General features: G+C 53.6%; 1 protein-coding gene and 1 long non-coding RNA gene across 4 annotated transcripts in view; one reads left to right on the plus strand and one right to left on the minus strand.

The window, feature by feature from the left end:
• The window catches only part of PSD2 (pleckstrin and Sec7 domain containing 2), a 70,655-nt gene extending 54,966 nt beyond the window's left edge, over positions 1-15,689 (minus strand). The window contains exon 1 of one of the 2 annotated variants that reach the window (XM_090150779.1): positions 15,568-15,689. The gene's annotated coding sequence lies outside the window, so the exon portion shown is untranslated. Of the gene's footprint in view, positions 1-3,323; positions 3,601-15,567 lie in introns of those variants that run through there. The other variant, XM_090150781.1, reaches the window with a different exon arrangement.
• Positions 15,690-16,679: 990 nt separating this feature from the next.
• LOC116237741 (uncharacterized) lies at positions 16,680-17,572 on the plus strand. Of its 2 annotated transcripts, none has more exons than XR_004168801.2 (3): positions 16,680-16,855; positions 17,129-17,175; positions 17,319-17,572. It is a non-coding gene; the product is annotated as an uncharacterized LOC116237741 (long non-coding RNA). The 2 variants fall into 2 exon arrangements; XR_004168800.2 differs by having other exon boundaries at positions 16,680-16,835.
• Positions 17,573-20,376: the final 2,804 nt, after the last annotated feature.

Here is a 20,376-nt window from a genome sequence, read left to right on the forward strand (position 1 = left end):
TGGGATCCCAGTGCAGCTTCATCCACTTCCACTCTTTGTGCCCCCAAAGGCAGACGAGAACTTCATGCAGAGCATCACATCAGTGTTCCCTGAGCTGGCTCCAGACAATCCAGCTCTGGGCAGGAGCTGGGGAGCTGGGCAGGAAGGCAGCTCCAGGGATTTCCTCTCCATCTCAGTGAGGCTCTTTTCTACAGCCATGTGAAATTTTTTGGAAAAATTGTTCACTGGATGGAAATTGCAATTATAGGTCAGATAAATCCTACCTAGACTTGTGATGCACTTGTACTGAAATCACAGACTATCAGCTGGATTAAAAAAAACCTGAGAACTATCACACTGGGGAGGAGGAGCTGGAGAGGTGGCTGATCTCTCATTGCTTTCTCTGGGCTTTCCAGAATGTGGTTGGTGAACCACAAACCTGTCCTTCCCTGGGTCTCTCCTCCTCAATGCTCATCAGGAGAGCTCAGAGGCACCTGCTCCAGCCCCACTAAAAGGGAGAGCTGGGGCTCGCTCTCCTAATGCAGACCAGCAGGCTCTGTCTTTTGAGGAAGAGGGTTTCGGGTCTCCATCACAGAGCCAGAGAAAAGTGCCAGAGAGATGAGGAGCTCAGCTGCACGGCTGGAAGGGAGCACACAGGCCACCCAGTCCAGCTGTGAGCCCTTCAGTCCCAAAAATGCAGTGGGGAGAACCCAAAAGGGGCAAGGCCAGCTCAGAAGAGAAGGAGCACGTCAGGAACACCCAGAATGTGAAGGGACCAGGCCAGATAGGAAGGAGTGATCAGCAGGCACTGCCCAGAGCCAGGGAAGAACCGCGCTGAGACTCAGCCACTCAGCCCCTGAGGATGGCACAGCAGCGGGATGAAGCACCTGTCCGGGCTGACAAGGGCCTGCACCCCAACATGGGAGGCAGTCAGACCTGTCCCTCTGCCTGTGATTCCTCTGCTGTAACTGCCATGGAGAACCACCATGAGCATCACTGGCAGAAGGCATGACTCGTTTGGACCCATCTGACAACTGAGGGCCCCTCAGGCACATCCCTGGGAATGGCACTGCCCTGCCAAAAGGGGGAGGAGGATTTTTCAGCCTCAGCAAAGGAAGGCTGGGGGAGGTCAGACAAGGAGTCGTCTCTATAGCATGGTTTTGGCCGCCAGCAGAGCTCAGAGGACCTCCAGAGATGTGGCTGTGGGCAGCACCGCCCCTCTAGTGACTGCTCACACAAGTTCCACACAGTTGTTCCCCAACAGGAGCCACTGCCCAGCCCCAGCACTTGGGTGGCAGCGGCAAACCCAGCGCGGGCTGAAGCCTGCAGCAGCACAGTTTGGGGGGATCTGCAGCCGTGGGAAAGCTCACGGAGGAAGGGGACAGAACGGGTCGGGGGGGGGGGCTGCGGGCTGAAGAAGCGCGGCTACTGCATGTGGGGCACGAGCAGTGGGGGGTGCAAGGGGATCTTTGGGGAAACCCACCCAGTTCATCTCCAGCGGTGCTGAGCTTGTGGTGGGAAAAGAAAATGAGAACCATTCACGTTCCTTTTGTGAATCAGCCATCTCTCCACCTTCCCCTTGGGGTTTGGCTGTCCACTTTCAGACTTCATCCATTGTTTGCTTGGACTTCTCCAGGAAAAGTCAGGTTAGGAGAAACCCTGGCCACGCCACAGACTCTGCAGCACTTATAATGGACAACCTCATGAGGATGTGGGGATTTAGCATGTTTTTGATACAAAAATATCTAATGATAATATGCTACACTCCTGGCTATAAACATTATCTACTGGCATGGGAGGAATTTAAGCCATAATGCCAGCTACTACAACACAGGCCTGGAACTCCATGGAAATACCACCCTGATCCAACAGCTACACAGCTCTGTTTATCCTAGTAATTAATTCTCTCTTATGTTTAGTGATACAATTAGAGAAACACTGCCGTTCTGATGGGCTTGTTTCCACCAATGCCTCTTGCTGCATTTACATCCCCAGAATAGCCCTGGCCTTACAGAGAAGGGTGAAATCGCGTTTATGAAGACAATGCCACATGCATCCCCAAAGCTGAAGTTAGGCTCCAAATTACACGTTTATTGTGCAAGCACACAATGAGCTCAGATTAAATATTGACTAAAGCCAGTCTAACACCCAAAATAATGAAGATGAGCACAATGCTGTGATTTACTCCCAGCCACTAGAGAAACACACATCTGTAGCATGTAACATGCCCTTCCCACAGATACACGCTTTGTATTCCAGCTAGCCTTAGGCAGGAAAATTTCTTTCTCATAAATTATGGATTTTCTTTCCCAACTGCCAACATATCCACATTACCGCTTGCAAAGGAAAAAAATATAATAACAAAAATGAAATGCCATCCCCCCAACATAGTGACAGGCAGGTGACCAGCTCCTTGTATTACAAAAGTTAAGGCAGCAAAATGGAAGAGAAACACAGCCAAAAACAGAGAATCCTTTCTCTTTTGTCCCCTAGGATGGAAGGCAGCAGGGAGGTGTGGGCATGGCAGGTATCTCCCAGAAAGTACACCAGCCCTGCTTGTGCTGGGAAAACCACCCGTCCTTCCTCTGCCATCCCCCTCCCCAGACTTGCAGAAAAAAATCAGGGAGACGCAAATGCTAATGCAACAATTACGATAATAACACAGCGCTGGAGGGGCCAGCACACACCCCTCGCAGCAGCTCGACCTCTAAATCCTCTAATACAGTGCTGCCTCATTCAAGATTAAAAGCAATTGTAACCTAGCACAGACAAAAAGGCACGGGAGGCAAGCGGGATCTGGTGCGGCCCCGCTCCATCCAGATGCAGTCATATCACTTCAGCTTCTCTGTACCATCTCCATGACAACCATGTAATTTGGATGCAATAACTGCTGCCGAATTGATCTTTAAATGTAGCTTTGTTATAAAACATCATGCCGAGCGCATCAGGCTGGGGAGGAAGCCGGGAAGCCCCCAACGAGTGAGGGCTGTGATTAAACAGCCCCCCTTAATCTCCAGCTGCCCGACAGCCTTGCTGTTCCAATAAATGGGTGGATGAACCGATGTTAAATGCAGGACCAGCACACACGGATTGTAGTGTAACATCCCCAGTGAGACACCACACCGAGAGCTGGAAAAATGTGTCCATGTATATCCCGAGAGCGGGCATCTTTCCTCATGCACACACACACACATCAGGACGAGTCGATCTCCAGCAACCAAAGCACCCGGCTGATGCATCAGATAATCCGAACAGGAATCAAAACCGGTATAATTAAACAAAATAGGAGGGGGATCGATGGGCTGCATGACAATGAGAGCAGGGGAGCTCGCATTCCTACTTACCCGAGCAACGAGCTGTTTATTTTTTGGTCCCTCCACAAATGTAGCTCCCTTTTCTCTTCAACAATCCATGCAAAATAATCTGTAGCCCCACAGACGGAGGAGTGGCCCCATCCCTCCCCCTCCGCCACCTTCCTAGACCTCCCTGTTATTGGCTTCCTTCTCCTTTCCCTCCCGCTCTCCTCTCTCGCAGGCAGTGGTTACACCTCCCAGCCTTCCCTCAAGGTGTCAAGAGACTGCTCGGGATCCAACGTGCAGGGTGGGAGGGACGGAGAGGGGGAGGAGGCAGGGAGCGATGGTGAATGGACCCAGCGGAAGGATGGAAGAAAAGCCCCGCAGGAGCAGGGCAGGAGCGGGGCTGCTGGGGGCTGGGAGGCTGCGCTCACCCCTCGCAGCTGCTGTCAGTGACCCCGTGGTGCCGGGGTCATCCCCCCACAGGCACCCTGCAAAGCCTGGGGGGACCAGGTCTGCTCCCTGCCTCCAAACCACCACCCGTCAGGCTGGGACTGGCTTGAAGTTTTGGCTTGAAATCCTGCCAAATGCACACACTGACTTTTACAACGGCACACTTCCATGCACAAACGTGCAGAGCTGGAAACGTCTGCAAGACCCACCCTGGTGCAGACCTCCATGCTGCAGGTCAGATGGATCACCGGGCTGCAGCCCATCCCATCCCACTCTGTCCCATCCCATTCCATCTGAGCCCATCCCACCTCATTATATCCCTTCCCCATCCCACCCCGTCCCGTCCCACTGTCCCATCCCATCCCCGCTGCCTTCAGTAGCAGGGCTGCTCGTGCGCCCACAAGCTGATCTCATTCCAGAGCTTCCCGCTCCCCCATCATGGTAGGTCAGACCACGTGCCTGCTCAGCATCACCGGGAATTTCTTTAGCAAGGTTGACACATCTCCCTTGTAACAGCCCTTGTGTGCAAAGGCAATGGCTTTATTTACAAGCTAGAAGAGGCACCTGGCTCAGCAGGGCGGCTGGTGATGCAGGGAGGGTTGGAGGGGCATGGGGACACAGCATTTCCCCTGCTCTGTGTGCCCCATTCCTGTCCCTGCACCCAGTTGGTGGCTGCAGTGACCCAGGCTTCCGTGGGCACTCAGGTCAGGGCTGTCTGGGTCTCGGTCAATTCCTCCCCAGCTCGACACGAGCACACTGCACCACAAGACCCCTTACAGCCCCCTGCCACGCACAGCCCACGGCAGGCCACCACAGCCGCCCGCCCTCAGCTCTGTGCCCCACACGCCTTCTCCCCCTCTGACAGCTCACAGTGGGCCGGGCTGCCACACCTGTGGCTGGACTTGTGAGCTGGGAGGAAGGGCTTGGGGTCAGTCCCAAAGACGTGCTCCACAACTCCGTGGAGAAAACCACTCCCTGGACCTGGAACGCTCGCTGCAGAGAACGCGCGCTGAATAAGCAGACAAATCCCCAACATCTTGAATTTAAAATATCATTACGGTCTATAGCAGTGCATCCAAACACCAAAGCACAGCCGCTCGATGAAGTCATGTCCTGGAGCAGCTCAGCTCCAGGCCGGATACGCTTCCAGCAGGGATATCCGCAGCACAGCACTGGGCTTGTGTGCCAGGGATGGCCGTGGTAATGAACCATGTAATGAGCCACCCTGCAGCTAAGGCCAGGAGCTGCCCGACAAACCCACGTGTGAACAAAAGGATCTGAGCAGGAGGGGCACGTGGCATGGGACCGGCATCACGGATGAGGACAGGATGAGGCTAACCTCCCTTGGGTTCCTTCCCCTCACACTGTCACAGAGCTCTGTCCCGCTCCTCTCTCGGATCAATTCTAATGTATTTGTAATCTACCAATTATCAGGTTCGAGAGCTTTAACAGAGTGCAAAAAAAAGAAAAAAAAAAAAAAGCATGATCAATATTCATCAGCCTGCTGTACGGTTTGGGTCTGAAGGCAAGTAGCAAAATCCAATTTCTGTGCAGTCAGTCCTAAGAAGCAACATTTGCAGCACAAGAAAATGAGGTTCTAGTTTCTAAGAATACGTGCACTAGTGGGGCTGCACATAACTGGGTTATCAATCACTGCTCCTGGCAATGAGCACACCGACAGCTGGGCTCGGGGAGGAACCTCCCCGCGTCCCGTGGGGTGCTGGGCTTGTCCTTATCAGCTGTAGTGCACTGCTGTAAGAGAGAACCCAAGCTTTTCTGGACCATCTGCAGATCTGTTACATGCCTTGCATGTGTCATCACATTTTTTAGAATTAAGAAAACTCCTTAACTATAATGATATTGGACAAGCTGTCCAGCTGCCCTGCGTATGAACAGTGCAGATGCTGCTTGCCAGCTGTGACGTGGGCTCTTTGGGAGCAGGCTCTGGGAGGGGCCACCTTCCCTCCACGCCGACACCAGGCCCACCCCTCAAGCCTCAAGCAATGGGAGCACATCTGGGAGCATTACGGGGACTGCAGGCAGCAGAGCTGAACGCTGCAGAACACACAGCGGGTATGAAAGTTAACTGGCAGTGCTCTGCACAGCATGGGACACTCCAGCCAGGCTGATGGGAGCAAGCATCGGGTGAACAATGGAGTCTGACACTGCACCTCTATGGGATGCACTGATAAAAATGAGCTCTCTACAAGCACTCTGAACAGTGTGGAGAAGCCAGATCTACCCACCCACTGCCTGCAGGTCCTGCTGACCTCCCCTGGCAATTCAAGAACCTTAGCTGCAACTCAGCATTCACACCTCAGCATCCCTCCGACAGCAGTTTTCCAGCCGTGCCCAGCTCATGGCACTCACAGCACACAAGGACACTTCTGGGGTCTGTGCAGCCTTCTCAATTTTTTTTCTACGAAAACACTGCAAATGTTTGCATGTCCCCAGGAATGATTTTGCTTCCACATCCTCCCACGGCTGTTTTTTTCACAGCAGATCCCCTGCACTTCCAGCTGGGACTCACCAACTCTCAGTATCAGTCACTGTGATGCAGCCATATGGGAGGGGAGGCAGCTCTGGCCCCACTGGGTGCTGCAGAGAGCTCTGATACCCACAACAACCTGCAGCATTTATTTTCTCCTGGACATACATGCATATGAGTGTACATACATGCACACTCACTTACAGTTCTTAACACTAGTAAAAATAATTTCCATTGACTGCTCTTTCCAGTTAGCCTTCCAGTTCTCTGCATCGTGTAACAGTTAATTCATAGCTTTTATTACCAAATCCCTGCTTTTTCTGTTGTTCTTTTTTTATTATTACTATTATTATTGCTGCTTTTGTCTTCCTTAACAATGACAGACTGTTAGCTCGGAATATCTCTGATCACTGCAAAATCCTGTGCATGCTGGGGAGGAGACGGCTTCTGTAAAAGTTCTCCTAACAACCCTTCTTTATCACAAGTTATTCTGTTCAAGTTCTTCACCAATCATTTCTTGTTCTCAGCTTAGGAAAACTGACCACTCTTCAGTGCCTTGCATATGTGTCATCAATTCAGGATTTACATGAGGCTCATAACAAACACAATTAGGTCATTTAAGCAACCATTAATTCTGAGTTCAGTAATCAATTCACCTTTATCTGTCAGGCTGAGGTCTGATACAGAGTTATACCCATTCACCGCAACACTTCTGATAACAGAAAATTATCACCCACACTTGCAGAAGCTCTGGGCCATGCTACTGGCAGCAGCACAAGTGCTGCAACTTCAGTGCCTGAGGCTGAAGAGCCGTTCTGCAAACATGGATTTTCTTTCACTTTGGTCTGAAGCTGTTTTGGGGAGCTGTGTGCCCAGCCCCCTGGCAGGAGCTGGCAGGCTGTGACCCAAACACGTGGCATCGATGTACACCACGACAGCACCATCTCCTTTCTACCCACTGCTGATGTTGGTCCAGTTACGGTCAGCACCCTTAAGACAAATGGAGGTCGTCAGTTTGAATCCAGCCTAGGAACTCAGGCTCTAATTTTCAAAGATTTCAAATCGAGGAAGAAAGATTAAAAGCCAATTCTGGAACAACAAATTTGATTTACATTCTATTGTTTATGAGTGAAAGCTTGAAAACAGTGGGAAGGGCCGTGTAAGTGATCTGAGGTTCCACAAACGCAGGAGCTGGGACCTGGCTGGGAGAGATGGGGAGCAGAAGTGCTGAGTGTGTGGGGCTCCCACAGCCAGCAGTGCTGCACTGCACGAAGGCTTGCGGCCATGCAGGGGATCCTCCCTGCTCTGCACACCCCTGCTTGCCACGGCGGATCCAATAAGAAGGGCCTGTGTGGAGCCGATGGGGAGATGACACGCAGGATGACAGGAGCTGTGAGCGCCCTTAGGGCAGCTGGGGGTATAGCACTTACCCTGCTGAAACGACCACTGGAACTGGGATGGGGAGCACGAAGCGACTTGGCTGAAGCCATCACAGACAGGGAGCGTCACCGCAGTGAGCGCAGCAGAAAGGGACAAAGAACGGCTCATTGGGTGGCTGCACCGAGACCAAACCAAAATTATTTCTGATGAAGCAGTTAGTTACAGCCTAATGCCTCACCTCTTTTGAGCTGGGAGAAGATAGTAATCTCCTGCAAGTAGAGATGAAGAGCATTTAACTTAAGAAAAAAATCAATTTTGCAATGAAGAACTACAGTTACAACCTTTACAACTTCTTTTTTTTTCCCCTGTATAAAACTCCCACCAATGTGTCAACTGCTTAAGCTGATAAAATACATTTCGTTAACGAATGTTAATTTTACATTATATCTTTGTTCAATCTCACTTCAAGATGTTCTGCTTAAGTTCTAGCGGTGCTGAATTTCGGTGAGGCACCAGGAAGGGAAAATTCACTGCATGGGGACTGGGAAGGAAGCTGAGATATGCCTGGAGAGGCAGCTGCTGCCCTCATGCACCAGCACAGCTGTAGCTCCATCACTGACAGCAGCGAGGCCACAGACACCCTGCCTCCATCCTCACACAGCCACAGCCCTTCTCACCGGGCACATCCACTGCCCAGGGCATGGGAGCTGTGTTTCAGCAGCAGCTTATCTCTCCTCAGCCACACTTCCACACGGAGCAGGGAAGCAGGTAAGCAGTTCCCAGCCTGCTCTACCTTTAAACTCAATTTCCATTTCCTAAACCACTGCTGACGTCTATCTAAGTAATCACTATCTCCACCACCGCCCTGAGTTTTAGCTTTTGCTGAGCATCACGCAGAAGATTTGGAGCTTTGGAAAGGATGCTGAGCTTAAGAAGCTGCTGTTGCAGGCAGCTCTGGGTGCCTGTCGCATTCCTGCTTTGTAATACACACACACATGCACACACACACGCACACACACACGCACACACACACATGCACACACACACGCGCACACACACACACACACACGCACATGCACACACACATGCACACACACGCACACACACACGCACACACACACACACGCACATGCACACACACACGCACACACACACACACACACACACGCACACACACACACACGCACACACACGCACACACACACACGCACACACACACACATGCGCTCTCTCCCATGTCAGCCGCCGAAGCGAATATTCGCCGTCAGATCTTCCGAGCCGCGGCACATTTTTAATCAGTCAGATAATTCAATCATTCCGTTCAGACCTGCTCTGCGCAGCTGCCATTTTCAAGCATCAAAGCCTCCCCGTCAAAAACCGTGCGGGCTGGGGGCTGGGGGCTGGCTCAGAGCGCCGGCGGAAGGCAGAGGAAGAGCACTAACAGGATGGATTAAATGAACTTATTATGAATACTTCTGAAGCACCCAGCCAGCCATCCTCAGCAGAGAACAATGGCACAGCACGAGGGCAACTCGGGGATCTGCAGCATTTGTAATGTTTTTGCAAACCCCAGCCGGTGGGGTGTCAGCTCCTGCTCAAGATGCTCAAGGCCAACAAATGGGATTTGGACGTCTGGATCTCATTAAAATTAATGGAAATTGGGTGTCCAGACCTACAGGCAGCTTTCAGAAGCTTCGTGTCTATTTATAATTAATGTTCCCAACAGGGAGACTAAATATTTATACAGTCGGTTGCGTTATATGCAAAAGGAAGAGGTGCCCACTGGTAAACCAGGGCACAAGAGAAGAGCAATCTCACGGGATGTCAGTTCAACCCTCGCTGTCTCCCATCAGGCCAGCACTGGGCAGGTATTCTCAGGGCACAACACGGCCCGTCTCAATGTGGCCTGACGGCGTTCCTGGGCTCTCCTCCTCTCCCTCCCCACAGATCTGGCTCCCTTAGAGACCCTCACCAACTCACTTCACCTCTGCAAACGTCAGTTTCCAGTCCGACAAATACATAATGCTACTGAGTTTACCCAGTGTAGGAGTGTAGCAGAGCTTAATCCACGAACATTCCTCTGCCTTGGTCAAAGATGCTATAGATGGCAGACGCCAAGCAAGAGACTGACAGCAACCTGCCTCCAGGCATTAGCAAAGCCATGGCTGAATCTGTGCCACTGCATTTGTTCCACAGCAATGGAGTAATTCAGCTGGTGGGCTGAATGCTGCGTGCAGCTGGGGTCTTGTGAGCTGCAGGGGGAAGACTGGCCACTTCTGCAGGGAAGTCCAAAGCAACCAAGCCCCATTCCTCCTGGTCTGTCTGTCCTACATGGGAAACGCCTCCTCATTTGGGCCGAACCTTAGATCCAAAGTGATCCACTAACGGGGTGACCATGGAAGCCTGGGCCTTGGGTCCCACCTTCAGGGCTTCCAGAGTCAGCCTCCTGGGCTGGGCCCGAAGACGGTGGTGCTTTACAATGTTTTAAAGGAAAACATTCAGAAGTTCCAACGTCAAATAATTTTCAATTCATTTTTTCCATGACTCGCTCAAAGCCATTGGATACAGCAGCTCTGCTGACTCAAGCAATAAGGAGACTCTGACCATCTCCCCAGGAATGCTCTGGCATCTCGAGGTTCCTCAAGTCCAGACAGATGTATTTCGTGGTGCCTGAGAGCTCACCTGGGATTCCTCAGCAGGTCCCCAACTTGTATGATACAGCTCCAGCATCCCTGAAAGGCCAAAATGCTCAGCTGGAAGACAAGTAACCTGGTGTTGTGCGCAGGGTTAAACACTCTCTGTTAGAAACGTGTGTCTTGTATTTCTGGCCTCCAGCTTTTAGTTAGCTTGCTCCTCTTCAACTTCTCTGCTACGCTGAAAATAGCCATTAATGCCGCCTTTCCACGTGACTCTGGATGCACTGTGTAGACCTGTCATTGGTTCTCCTGCCCACACATCACAGCACAGTAAGCTGTGGGTTCTGCTGCAGCTGACTTAGCACAGGACACAAGCTCAAAAGATGAAGCTGAACATGAGCTGCAGCCTCATCACCTGAGCCTCACAGACCACTGGTGGTGAAGGGGGAAACAATGCATCATTCCTCTCTGACATCACGGCCAGCCTGCTGGACTGGGTAGTTTTGTGGCTTTGTTCTCCATTAACATGATGGGCTTTGCAAGACACACATTCAGATTCAGGGCTTAAAGCTGTTGTCCTCAGACAAGATGTCAGAAGGACATCAAGGACACATGAAGAATAAAACAGCTTCATTTTCCTTGAGAATACCTATCTGCTTACTCTTTAATTAAACAACAGCAGGATGTAGACTTGTGAGACAGCAGAAGGATCCCAAGACAGAGGAGATTAGGAGATCTACATAATGTGAGGATGTAAACCTTTCCTACCGCCACCAGCACGGCAGCTGATGCTGGCAGAACCCACTCCATGACTGAGCTCATTGCTACAACAAGCTTCTGAAAAGGGTCCTGCTGATGTTCACTGTTTCATTCCAGAAGTAATAACATACCCCAAATCACAGTAAACTTCCAGTATTGTGAAAGACATATGGGTGATGGGCAGGGACTTCAGGAGCAGGTCGGAGAAGCGTCTGTGAGCAGTGACCTACGTAAAAGCTGGTCCTTCCCCACAGCACAGGCATTGGAACTAAGCAGTCTTTGAGGTGCTTCCAAACCAAACCATTCTGGGCTGCTGGGACTCTATGAGTTCAGGACTCGTCCCAGAGCCTATGCCAGCCCAGTAGGTCTATCCCTTGTTGATACATGCATAGGCAAAAACTGAAGATCTCTGCTATTTTATCACATAGATCCACAGACAAGGTAAGCTTCTCCATCTAGAGAGCCCACGTGGTGCAAGGCTTGGCTATGGAGGCTGGGAAGCATTGGCAGAATTCAGCCTTGGGATCACTGATGTCACTGCTGCCAAGGGGCCAGGCTGGAGCCTATGGCCCAAGCTCATCTTAAGCCCTGATGTGACCTCGTTCCCTGTGAGCATGGCTATGTGGCACCACACTGGGAATGCAATCGTGCTCCCAAAGAGAGCTGCATGGATTGCTGTGCTGTCAAACTGCCCTAGATTGGAAAGAATAAGCTCCTTTCTGAAGGGAGATAATTGCTCTATTTTAAAACTAAGTGGTTCAAGGAGAAAAATGCAGGCAAGAGGGCCTGATGCCTCGGAGCTTGGGATGGGAACAGGGGTGTGCAGAGAGAAGCAACTGCAGAGCTGTTTTGCCCAATGCTGACGGTGCTGGGCAGAACTCACGTACCAGAGCAATGGACCCAGAGCACCTGGGCCCAGCCCGCGATGCCAGTGCTGCTCTGAGGCCAGCATCAGAGTTCCCTCTAGGAACTGCAGCCAGGCAGTGAGGAACAGCCTGACCTGGCCACGGGGAGCTCACGGGGAAGCTTCTGCAGGGAAAAGAGCTGTCGCTTTGACAAACCATCTCCCACGGTGAAGACCAACAAACTAGAGCAGACAACAACAGAGTCATTAATAAGGCCAACTTCTGGCATCTTTCTGGATCCCCCACCACTGCGATTAGTGACTTCACCAGGCAAGCACAGAAGAGGCTTCTTCGGCAGTTTTGTCTTTGCTGTTTAAAATTCAATAGCTCCACTTTCTAAGTGGGTGGAAAAGAAACAGTTTTTGTGCTTTAAGAGCCCACCCTCCTCGTCCCCATTTGCATGGAGGAAGCTCTCTGCTCTGAACTTGGCACACACAACTCTGGCCCACGGCAGAAGGACACCAAGAGGTTTGAAGGATGTGTCAGCTGCTTCCTAGCCTTGCTGGACAGGCACTTTCCTTGGCAGAGACAGGTCCTGTTTGCATGTCTCTTGGTTGGAAGTCAGGGAGAGGCGTTACGCTCGGTCACGGTGCTCCATCAGCATGGCCACCAGGGATGCATCCCCAGGGTGGGCACCCTCAGGATTGTCCCTGCACCCCCTCCTCCAGGGCACACTGCAAGCAGAAGGCTCTGCCTGCAGGACTGCCTACACAAAGAGAAATCCTGCACGTGGAAACTGCGAACAAGGGCACGGCGTGCCTTCGGGCAGCACTTCAAGGCAGCAGAACACCCATTTGGTGGGACCCTGTGACCTGGAAAGAACGGCAGAAACACTCAGCTGACCCCTCACACAGGAGACAGATATTATTTGTATACATTTTTGCTTCAAAAGGTGTCCAGCCTTTCATTTGAGAGGAGCACGCCTGCCTTGCACAATTCCGCTTACCAATCCCTCCTGCCAGCCATCGCCCCCCTCCCCGTGGCACAGCCTCTCCATCCAGCTCCCACCACAGCCACCATCACATGGGTCTTATCTCAGCCACACATAACCTCAGCCCTTTGTCAAGACGGAGCTTAGAGAGTTCCCTAAAGTTAACGAAGCAGGTCCATCCCCTCATTAACTCACGGCCTGTCTCCTCTGATTAGGTTGTGCTGACTCTGCTCGCACACCACGCTTGCTGCTCTAGATGCAGGGACACTGGGGTATTTCCAGCTGGGACACAGACAAAGGAAGGAGATAGCAGAGCCTTGGTTACCACCGGAGCAATTCGGGACAAATAATTAGAGGCTTTCATGCCTAATTGGATCTGTACTGTCAACCCGGGACAGGAGATGCCTTAACCCTCACTACTGCCTGAGATTGCTTGGCAGGCCATAAATAAACCACAGACATGGTCCAAAGCTCATCAGCACTCAGCTTCCACCCTGGATGCTCACCCCTGCTCCCAGCCCTGCTGCAGTACTGCTGTCTTGCAGGGGAGTTCAGCTCCACGGTCTTTTTTCATGACTGCACCTGTTCAGCCCTTCCAGGACACATGGGTTGCTCAGAAGTGGCAGTGCAGACTACATTGTGTCATTGCTAGCAGGAGTAAGAATCTACAGGTTTTAACTTCAAGCAAAACAAGTGGTGAGGAAGAGCCAGATAGTGACAGATCATCATTAGTAGGGGCTTGCACACCAAAGACAAGCTATTTCCAGAGCAAGGCTTGTGAGATGCAAGGCCATTCCCTGCAGTGTCTAGGCTTCAACCTGCCTTCAGTTTCCAGTTACAGGCCAAGGGTCCAGCCTCACTCGTGGCCCTACAAGTCCTTCTTTCCTTCCCAGCTCTCACGGTTCTTCCAGATCCTGGGAGCACAGGCACTTGAAGACTAGGCATGCAAACAAGAAAAACCAGTGCCACACGATGGCCAGCTGACACTCAGACCCTGAGAGAAGGTTGGAAGCACGACCCATCCCTCTGAGGTCCTCCAGCACTTAATGCAGAAGGCAGGAGTGGACACCCAGGGTGCAGGCATCTCTCATGGCAGCAAGCAGGCTGACAGCTGTGCAAGGCCAGACGTGCTTCCCCCGGACACAGACCAAAGGAGACCCTCACGTGCTGCTGGACAGGATCGTGACCTGCAGATCTTCTACCAGGTGCAGGACACACAGAAAGGCAAAGTCACGGCAAAGGACGGTCCAACACTCTGGGCCAGGCAAAAATAGATTAACCTACTTGAAAGTAGGACAACATCGCTAAAGAGTAGGACATCTGGTCACCACAGCAGGAGCAAACACAGGAGACAGCTTGTCCACACACACACCGAAGGAGCAGGCATGAAGCATCTTCAGGGCTGCAGCTGGGACAGGCGTTCCCCGAGGAGAGCGGCTTTCCCTCTCCCTGGGACAGCCCTCACACTGTGCCCAAGCCCCCCTACCTCTGCTTCGTGAGCCCCAGTGCCTTGCCCAGCCACGTTCCCAGCCCACCAGCAGGGCACTGTTCAGAGGACAGGGCCAAGGACCGTAAGCGCTGCACCTGTGTTAGCATCTTCAAAAGCTCTGCAACCCAGCACCAGCCAGCAGGCTGTGACAGCGCCAGGCATGATGGCTCTCTAAAGAAGAAACAAGAAGGAAAAAGCCACAGATAGCAGGCACATCAAAGGGGCTTGGCTGCGTTTTGCAGAGGAGTTAATGCCACGCTGCTGACCGGCTGCTCCAGGGCCGGGCTTTGTGTTGCCCTTGGCAGAACAGGCAGTTTTTTTGGCTTAGGATCTCATGCTGGAACGGAAACCCAGAGCACCAGGTCTCAGGACAGAGTTCAAAACACTGTTCCCTGATTGTTGCTGCTCAAAGAAGGCGGCAGGAAACAATCCAGGCTTGCAGGGAACTTTCCTTTGCAGAAAGCTGTGAAGTTGTCAGACTGGGCTCTCTCTGCCAGATTCGGAGCGTTCCTTTCAACTCAGGCCAAAAGTGGCCTGGGACCACCAGCCACGGGTGGGCCACAGCCAGCTGGGGGGGCACAGCAGCCTCCCTCCGGTGCAGCCAAGGGTACGAGACCTGCCGGGCCCCCACCTCCAGCACTGGGTGCCTGAGCCCATCACGCTGCCAGCCACAGCCGCCCAGAGAGCTGCAGGTGCCCCATCCTTGGAGGCACCCGGGGCCACGGACAGGACCCCGAGCAACCACAGCTGGTGTGGGGCAACCTCACTTTATTTTAGCAAAAAAAAAAATATTAGGAAAAGCAACCAAGCTTATCGAATGTTCAGATATCCCGCGACTTGCCTTCCATTGCCATAGAAGAAGCGAAAGCAGGCGCAGAGCTCCGACCAGAAGCGGTGCCCGGTCCAAGCGAGCGCAGCGCCGCTCCCGCGAGCACCACCTGCAGGAGCCGGCAGCGAAGTGCAGGGAGGCGGGCACGGGAACAGCTCCGCACGGCAGCCCCGGCTCTGACAGCGCCGCCAGCCGGGACACCGGGCGAGGCCCGAAAGCATCACGGGCGAACACGCCCCGGGGCAGAGCTCCGAGCTCCGGGCTCGGCTCTGGGGTCAGCAGCGGCTCGCTGAGACCGCGCCTCGTGCGCACCAACCCGTCCCGGGCCGCAGCCGGACGGAGCTGCGAGGGGCGGTTCGGGGCACGCTGCTCCCCGCTCCGCGCCGCCCGCCCCGAGCTCCGTTGTCCCGGGGCCGCGCACTCACCCCGCCGCCACGCCCGCGCCTCCCGTGGGGCGCCGTGCCCCTCCGCGCCATCGGGCGCCGCTCCGCGAGTCCCGGCCCCGGCGCTGCCCGTACGGACGCCCGCCGCCGCTCCCGGCCCGCCGCCGCACTTTGGCGCCCCCTGGCGGCTGCGCTGCGCCCCGCGCCCGCTGCCACGGCCAGGCGGAGAGCGGCGGGCACGGACGGCGGGGACGGCGGCCGCGGCGCAGAGGCGGCCTCTCAGCTCCGGGGCGGCCGCGGCTCACGGCCCCGACGTCAGCAGCAGTGCTCACAGCGTGGCTGCACCCGGTGACGGGGCTGGCGTAATCCCGTGCTCATCCCCACAGCTCGCATGAGGCACGGGAGTGCAAGTGCTCCTCGGAGCCGTGGGACGGTGTTAGTGCAGCCCCGAGGTGCTGCTCCTTTCCAGCGGCACCTGAGCTCTGCAAGCTGCCATCGGAGCACGCTGCCTTGATACTGAATCATTAGGGTTGGAAAAGACCTCTGAGATCACCGAGGCCAACCCCAACCCACCCACCATGCCCACTGACCATGTCCATTATGTGGAACACCTCCAGGGTCGGTGCTTCCACCACCTCCTTGGCAGCCCATGCCAACGCATTATCACTCTTTCAGAGAAGAAATGTTTCCTAATATCCAACCTGAACCTCCCCGGCACAACAGGAGGCCATCACCTCTCATCTCTGTTACCTGGGAGCAGAGGCTGGAACTGGAACCCCCTTATCATTACCTCCTATCAAGGAATTGCAGAAAGTGATGAGGCCCCCCCTGCACCTCCACTGCTCCAGACTGAACAGCCCCGTTCCCTGCTGCTCCCCATAGGAGTGGTGCTCTGGACCCCTCACGGCTCCATGCCCTTCTCTGGGCCTCAAAACATGGGGAAGTGGTCACTGATTTGGCCCCATGCATACCTCCCACTCTCCCCCCTGCACCCCCCCCCATCCCAGGGCTGGGTAACAAAGAGGTGGGGGCACGCAGCCCCCTCCCCGCAGGCAGCAGCTGCCCTCTGCCCTGCGCAGAGCCCCACGCACGCACGGAGCAGCCGCGTGCGCAGCATCTGCCTCCCGGGCACCGCGTTGCTAAGAGACGGGTCCGCTGGGAGCCGAGAGCCCGCACGTCGCAGGAGTGATGGAGCTGCTGGGGAGCGAGGGACGGCGGGGGGGTCACACGCAGGGCTGCGGCGAGACACCCCCAGCCTTCACGTGGGCGGCTCCGAAGCGGGGAGAAAGGGGTCGAGAGCGGCAGCAAGAGTTCAGCATCAGCGAGATGAGTTTAATCTCGAGAGAAGTCTCGGGTGGGGGGGTCGGGTCAGAAGGATCGCGCTGACGCAAGGCGTTTCTGTTCGCAGCCCGCTCCCCCTCCCAGGGCGCGGGGGGAGGCTGTGCTCAGCGGGGCAGCAGCCGGCAGCCGGCATGCGTGAGCTGCGGGGGGACAGGAAGGGGGAGGGAGCCGGGCGCTGCTGGGGTGTTGGCACTGGGGTGAGAAACGGCCCTGCTCTCTGCAAGGACTCACCTTCCTCTTCCTCCCCACACGTCTCTTGCAGGAGCTTGGTCGAAAGGACACTCCCCAGCACCTTGTCATCTGATGAAGGTACTTGAAGCAGAGAATCAAATCACAAGAGAAGGTTTTCCCATTCACTGAACCTTGAGCTGAAATCAGACTGTCCCCATCCTCTTGCATCCGTCCTCTACCTTGCTTTCTGATGTGACCATTAGTGGTAATTTAAACTACAGATTGGCACAAGTCACCCAGAGAGGCGGCGGTGCCCCGTCCCTGCAGGCAGCCGAGCTCAGACCGGATGGGCTGTGAGCACTGCTGGAGCTGTGTGTGTCCCTGTGCACTGCAGAGGCTTGGACTGGATGGCCTTTGGGGGTCCCTTCCAACACAAACAGTTCTGTAATTCTATGACTCCTTTAACATCAGCCTGCCTTGGTCTGTGACCATGCAAATAAAAACTTCCTTACTGCCTGCTGCATGTGCAGGTCTTCCCAGATGATCCTTCCCTCCTCATGCTCCTTCTTCCTTTGTGTTCCACCCACACAGGCCTGTTTTCCTTTCTCGTTACCCTCTTCCCTGACCTACTGCCATCAGAAGAATTCAGCAGAGCTCCTGGAAGGGCAGGACTCCTTGTTCACAGAAGTCATGTTGAATTTGAGGCCCAGGTAGATTAACTGTTAGGTTTAAAAGTTTCTCCAAGAATTGTGGGATCATATGAGAGACAAAAGCTTGTAAACTGAAGGCAACTAGATCGCCATGGGAGCGACGCTTATGCTTTTCCCAGTCTGATGGCTATGAGCACCAGCTCTCACTGTGCCTGCAGGAACTTTTCTGCAGCCATGCCCCTCCCAGTGCCTGGGAGCTGGCTTTTCCATATGCCACATCTCTTGCTGGGAGAGGTCTCTGGCACACCTGAGATGCTGATGGCTCCCTTTGGAGAAGTGCTCCTGGACACAAAGAGCGACTCCTGCCCGGACAGGTGGGATGCTCCATCGCCCAGCTTGTGCTGTGTGAAGAGTGTGCCTAACTGTCCCCATCATCCCAATCTCATAAGAAGTCGGGTATCCCAACACAGCCATTTGGAAAAGGGAACTTAATTCTCCCGAGAAAATTCCTTCCCTCTTCCCAGCATACAGCAAACTGCTCTTTGATGACTCTCAGTTACTGCCAGATAACTCTGTTCTTCGGTTCCCTCCCTCTCTGTCTTGACTCTAAGTATATGGCAAGTAGGGCCATTTGCCAATGTTTGTGTCTCAACAAACAGTCTGTCAGCATTTTAGTGTATGGCTTCAGCTGGGATCAGCTATGTGTTCTCTCCCCATTAAATGGCAGAGCTGTGTGCAAACACCCTGGCATTAAACCATCTGGGGCATGCTCGGGGCCAACTGCAGATCTTCCAGGAGCACGCAGGAGCCCTCTCGCTCCAAGGCAGCAGGCGATGCAGGGCTGCTGCTCCCATGTCACTGCCTGCATAGGTACCAGCCCCCATCCTGCCCCAGGGGCCTCTGCCACATAGGGATCTCAGTAGGACCTGGTCCCCTTTGCACCCAGAAATCTCCACCTGACTCATGCCAGGTCCTGCCTTGCTCTGGCATGAGCAAACTGCTGCAGGTGGCGGTCCTTCATACAGCAGAGGCCAGTGGAAACTACTGCTTGCTGATAGCACACAGCCCCATCCCAGCACCTTGGTAGGAAGCTGCCAGTGACTTCACTGGTAAGACCTTCGGGAATTATAGGCCAGATGTTGTTCAGACTGAAAGGTTCTGGAAAGAGTTTATGTCTCAGAGAGCAGTGATTCAGATAACTGTGACTTCAGCATTGACTTTTGCAATGTATTCTGTCCCCAGCAGTCTGCACCAACAGCAGAAGCTGGCTTTTTGCCCAGGTCATGTTCTGACTTGGTATAGCTATTACAAGAGAAAAGGAAACTGGAAGAATAGATTAAAGTGGGGATGTGTGTATCCCACCTGCCATCGGCTGGAGCCAAGGCCTTCTAAGCTAGTCCATTGCAGGCAAAATGCCTCCACTGACACCATAGTTGAATTCATCATCGTTAAGCTGTTAACATATTCCTCTGGCTTTCCTACTGCACCAGTTCCACATGCTGCTCTGGGAAGAGTTTTGAGTGGTGTCATGGTGATCACCTCTGAGAAGGTTTCCACATTCCTCTGGGACCTTGGGAAGAGATGTCTGTTCCACCAGACACATCAGTGTACAACACCCTGCACAGCAAGGTGTTCCTGTTGCCTGGCACAAAGTGATGGGTCATGTCCCTCAGTACTGGGACCAGTGCTGCTTAATATCTTCATCAGTTACATCAACAGTGGAATTGAGAGCATCTTCCAACTGGCACGGGGTGCACAGAGAGGCGGCGGTGCCCCGTCCCTGCAGGCAGCCGAGCTCAGACCGGATGGGCTGCGAGCACTGCTGGAGCTGTGGGTGTCCCTGTGCACTGCAGGGGCTCAGACTGCATGGCCTTTGGGGGTCCGTTCCAACACAAACAGTTCTGTTTCCATGATTCTAAGTGAAGATACTGGCTAAGGTCAGTAAGGTCAGAGACATGATTTATGTCTCTGCATATGTCTCCTCTTCTTGCATGGAGAGGAGTGGCTCATCCACCACAGAGTGGAGCAACCATACGCTGCAAGGCCAGTGCATAGTGAGATACTCACTCAAAATGTTACTCAGTGGGCAAAAAAAGTGACCATTTTTGTGGCAAGTCTGAAAGCTTCTTTCTGCTACAGCCTCTCCTGCCCTGGAGCTGGGGCGGGTGGGCAATGAGCTGCAGGCACTGACTCTGTGGACATAACAAAATGTAGACTGAAGATTTCTGGCAGAGCAGCTGTGCTATCACAGCCTCCCCAGCTGTGCTCAGCAGGGAGCAAGAGGGACAGTGGAGCAAGTGATGGTCAGAGCACCGTGCAAGCAAGACTGATGCCCACAGACTGCATTATACTTTACCTGGTGGGTCTGTAGGTGATGCTGCATGAAAGCTGATGTGACCCAAAGTGGGTCTGCAGCGGGTCTCAGTGGCTGGGCTGAGCTGTGGAGTGGTGGATCACATGGGTCCCACAGAAAGCAAGGCATTCCCCTGCCCAGGTTTTATCTGGACGGTATTGTTATTAGTGTGTGCATGTGCAAGCTCAATTTCTTTCTAAAATAACATACGAATATCTCCTGATATACGAGGATGGAGCAATCAGCACCACAAAGGTGGGCCATCAAGAACTGCAGATGACAAATACGGAACTGATCAAAGATGGGGTTACAGCAATTATTTCACATATCTGCCCT

The sequence above is a fragment of the Phasianus colchicus genome, chromosome 15 (assembly GCF_987193195.1).
Source record: "Phasianus colchicus chromosome 15, bPhaCol1.hap1.1, whole genome shotgun sequence".
NCBI classification, from domain to species: Eukaryota; Metazoa; Chordata; class Aves; order Galliformes; family Phasianidae; genus Phasianus; species Phasianus colchicus.